The 4,723-nt window shown below is 44.5% G+C and overlaps 1 long non-coding RNA gene across 1 annotated transcript; it reads right to left on the minus strand.

The window, feature by feature from the left end:
- Window positions 1-1,224: 1,224 nt before the first annotated feature.
- Window positions 1,225-4,297, minus strand: Gm36670. Its single transcript, XR_879094.1, has 3 exons — window positions 3,987-4,297; window positions 2,788-2,950; window positions 1,225-1,524 (listed from the first exon to the last, which is right to left on the minus strand). It is a non-coding gene; the product is annotated as a predicted gene, 36670 (long non-coding RNA).
- Between the last annotated feature and the right edge of the window lie 426 nt (window positions 4,298-4,723).

Raw genomic sequence — 4,723 nt, forward strand, 5'->3', positions numbered from 1 at the left:
GTCACCTGTAGCAACCATACCATATAACCTTCCTACTAACAGTTGCTAGTATTGCATTTTTTTTAAAAGCCAGAAAGGCCCATAAAAAACATTTGACTGAGAAAAGTGCCATCCATCTTAAAACAGATAAACAAACAAACAAACAAACAAAAACATCTATTTTTTTTCTCCAAAGCAGTAGTTTCTTTTTGTCTCCACAAACACTAGTGGGCTGGGTCTAGCTGGAGAATTCAATGTAATTCAATATAAAAAATTTAAAAACAAACCCAGAAAAGTTCTGTGGCTTCTGTGTACTCAGAGGGCATCTCCAGCAGTGAGATCAGAGTACAGGTGCTTTTCTGTTTTCCCAGTTCATTCTCCGTAGCAGCCAGGGTTACAAATCTCTGCCCTTGAACCACCCGCTTGCCCTGTGTTCGCTTTTAAAATAACTTGTCTTTTGGCTTCTGAAGCAAGAGGGCTGTTCTAGGGACCAAACTCCAGGAAGCAATCGACATGCCCCTGTATCAAGAGTGGTGTTGGGTGCTGGAGTGGTGACATGTGGCTTCCTGGTGTGATAGTGGGTGTGTGGGAGACAAACGCCATCTGGAGAAGGGGGGATGGGAGCCAGCACTGGCGAGCTGGTCACACTCTCTCCCTTCAGCACCTTCTTTCTCTCAGACATCTACAGCCACTCAGTCCCTGGGTTCTCAAAACTCTGATTCTGGGTGGGATAGATTTCTTCCAGCCTACCTTCAAATCATAGACTCAGCCTTCAGGGTGAGGACCCCCTCTTAGTCCTCTATTTAGCCCCAAACCTGAATCTCCTAAAGTGAACTCCACATTGGAGTCAGACAAGAGATTACCAAAAGGAGTTACTCTTAGTTTCCTGCAACTCCCTGGAGTTCTTTATTCTGCAGAAGCCCTCAGAAGCAGGGCTGGGCTTGTGTGTCTTCCTAAGAGAAGTAGACACAGATGGGCCCTCTCTACATCTCCACATCTCTTGGGTGAAATGGATGAACCCAGCATGTGCTAAGATGATTGAAGGAAAGGAGGACAGAGCAGACTCTTTTCCCCTCTAAGAGTGGACTTGTAGGTTTAATTGTAAAGAATAATTACTTCAAGACATTCTAATTTGTTGTGTACAATATAAATCAGCAGAACTCCATAGAATCATGTTTTTAATGAAGACCCCAAATAAAGTATTCTTTTACATTACAGCAGATGTTTCTTAATTCACTGGTGGCATACATTGGGGTATTAAGATTATTTCTTGGCATTTTATTATGAAGAACATACTTGCTTCATCAATTAAGTGGGCCATTAAAGACATAAACAAGCTTTTATGCACTGCTTTTCAACAGCTGCTGGTGGTCTACCAAGTGGTAATCCAGCTTTCAGCAAATATTCTTCAGCTCAAAGTCGCAAATGCATTTAATAGGGCAACTCTGGGTCAGTCCACAGCTTCCCAGATCCCAGCCTGCGGAAATTCTTCAACTGGGAAATGGACTGACAGGGTGTACTTGGGCAAGTTGCTTCCAGAATGTTCTGAAAGGAAAGCACGAGTGTGTGTGTGTGTGTGTGTTCAAAATAAAATGTTCATCAGTGAATAAGTGTAAGAGGAAGCACACATTGGAAAGAGAGAGTGAAGGTTCCACACTCTTGCAAATGCGATAACATGGGCCTTGAAAGAAATCAGCTGAGTCTGTGTTATGCCACAGAGGACATGGAGGACAATGTAGGTCACGGGCCCCTTCAGTCACTGGAGTCCGTTTGAGCGAGATCTGACCCCGCTGTGACAATGTTCCCAAGGTGTACAGGAGGGGCTTTGCATCCTCTAACTGGGATGGAAGCCAGATAAGATTTCCCCGTCCTCCACCTTGCACTTCCTAAAGATAACAACCGGGCTGAGAAGGATCGGGGAGCAGGCAGCCTAGGAAGTACAGAGGCCTTTATTATCCTTGGCTGGTCAGCTCCTTGCTTCCTGTGCCAGCAGTGGTCCAGAGGGTGCTAAGCTTCACCTTGCTAATGTACACAATGACATCCTCCTGGAGCTGCACTTTAAAAGGAAAAGAGCTAGGGAGCCAAGCCTGGGAGAAATTTGCAGCAAGCCTGGGTCACCCTCAAGCTGGGAGATGCTCAGGCACCAAATGAAAGGAAGAAAGAATTGATCTTCAAGTTGGGCCAATTCCAAATCTACTCTAAGATTTGTTATCAGTAGGAAGCTGGGTGCAGGGGAGGGAGGGAGGGAGGGAGGGAGGGAGAGAGAGAGAGAGAGAGAGAGAGAGAGAGAGAGAGAGAGAGAGAGAGAGAGAGAGAGAGAGAGAGAGAGAATGAATTGGAAGAATGCACCAGGTAACAGGGAGCCATTGTCACCATATATGACACACCAGATTTGTTGGTGGTCCTATCTCAAGCCTTAGAGAGGGTACCTGGGATGTGCAGTTGAAAGTATGGAATGGAGGAAGGCCTTCTGCCTTTTGTTCCTTTTCTTAAAATAGGGTTTAGTCATAAATTTTCTTTCCCTTTTTTCTTGTGACCGACGAGGGTTTATTTTTCTTTTTGTGTTCTGGTTCATTTTGTAGTTGGATATACTATTGTTCTGGGCTGGCAGAAAAAGGAGAGGGGAGGGAAGGCAGGAACCACATTGTGAGTGAACTTGGCCAAGAGAGTTAGGAGGTGACTTCCCCAGGAGACAGGGACTCTGCAGTGCATTCAGGCCATCAATCCTCCCCTGGTCACAGCTGCAGCACTCCTGTGACCTGATGGGACCAGGATGTTCCCAATGTGGCCTTTGATTTTCATGCTCACCTGATTGGAAAGTGAGGCTCCATGTTCCTCTTCTTTCGGGCTAATTTCACTGCTCTGAGGAGCAATGTTTCCAATGACATCACACTGGAAACTTCATCCCATTGGGCAGTCTGTAGACAAAATAAACACAGCAGCCTCCTTTTTATAGCCTCAGCTGGTATCTCTGAAACACATACACATACTCTTTTTTTTAAGCATGTCAGAAAGGAAACAGGCTAAACAGCCTGCCAACTTTATAACCTTCTACATGATTTTAAATTAATATTAGCCTATTAAAAAAGAGCCACAATCAGAATAAAACACACACACACACACACACCTCAGCCAGATTTGCACAGCCGACACATTTCATATTGTTTTGGACAAGTGCCCTCAATGAGAGCGCTTAAAGTCATGTACAACAGGTATGTCATGTTATCATGGCAAGCATGTTCTAATAAACACTGGGTTGTTTTGTATTGCTTTCTTTCTGTCACAATCATAGAAATAGAACACCATATATCACTGTAAAACACATTTCCACATAAATGCTGATAAGCACAAAATATTTTTCATCGTTTACATTTTAACTGTGATAATCTATGGCAGGATTAGGGCTGCATCCATCATGTGTCTAACTAACCTTGCTGTAATGAATTTTTAAATGTAATGGTTTCTGTCGCAAAGGAAAATCATACATAATGTCTAGTGACACCGTGTGCTGGCCGGTGGGTGGGTTTTAAAATGTAAATCCGACTTCCTCTTTAATTAGATTTATAAGAGGCATCCCTTCCACCCGGCCCTCCTGCTTCTCATTATTTAAAGCAGAACTAGCAGAACCAAGGATATGTGAGGCCAAACAGCTTCCTTCTTGACTTATTCACAATCACTTGCTTATGGGAAGGAAGTGTGTGTGTGTGTGTGTGTGTGTGTGTGTGCATGTGAGTTTCAGAACAGCAAAGCATCCAATAGATACAAAAGCCTGTGACAGTGGACCCTTCTAGGGGAGATGCTAGGAAGGACTTCTCTCTCCTGGAATACTCTCTAGAAAGTGCTTAGGAGGAGATTTGGGCCGAGGGGCAGCATAAGAGCATGGACTAGGGGGATCTGGGTCAAGGGCAAGTCTCTCTCTCTCTCTCTCTCTCTCTCTCTCTCTCTCTCTCTCTCTCTCTCTCTCTCTCTCTCTCTCTCTGCTTGAAATAACAAATAAGCCGACTTACCAGAGAAGAATCATTAAAAATAATTTGCACAAGCTTTCGGTTGTGTGAGCTCCTTTTTGATACAGTATTTCCTCCCGTGCTTATCACTGCGGACATGTTCGCGCCATATGGAAGCGAGCCGGGCTGGGAGCTCCCACAATACCTGAGTGGTTAATTAAGAGCCGTTGCCCGGCCACAAGAAGCAGGCTGGAAATCCCTCTTCAGTCTCCGACAATGAGTAGCTTTTTTAGCAGCAGAAGTCGCCAGGGACAGCCAGAAGCGAGGGTAATTATTTGAGATAACATACAGCTGAAGACAGCGTGCATGAGTGCAGGGCGGGCGGGGGAGCTGGGGGAAGCCATGTGCAGTTGAAAGGAGGGCAACAGCAGAGAAAAGTCTATAATAAAAAGGTCAACATCTCCTATTTTTCTGTACAGTGTCGACAGTCTGTAATGCCTTTTTAGCATGAATGACAACGGATTCTGTCTTTTTTTTTTTTTTAAAGGGGGAATATCTTATTTTGTATTCAAACTTTGCAATTGTGAGTTCAGGCCTGCCAGCTCCATCTGAATGAGCTATTCTCACTTTATCAGGGTTTGCTGAACTGACTTTGATTGCATTGTTGCAAAATACCAGTAATTTTTCCATTAACCCATACAAACCCTGGGCGAGCAGAACAAAGAGGTATCAGAGGATGAAAGCTGCGAGCGCCAGGAGTTCCCTAACAGGCTCCAAGTAGAACTGCTAACGACATGCCA

The sequence above is a fragment of the Mus musculus genome, chromosome 8 (assembly GCF_000001635.26).
Source record: "Mus musculus strain C57BL/6J chromosome 8, GRCm38.p6 C57BL/6J".
NCBI classification, from domain to species: domain Eukaryota; kingdom Metazoa; phylum Chordata; class Mammalia; order Rodentia; family Muridae; genus Mus; species Mus musculus.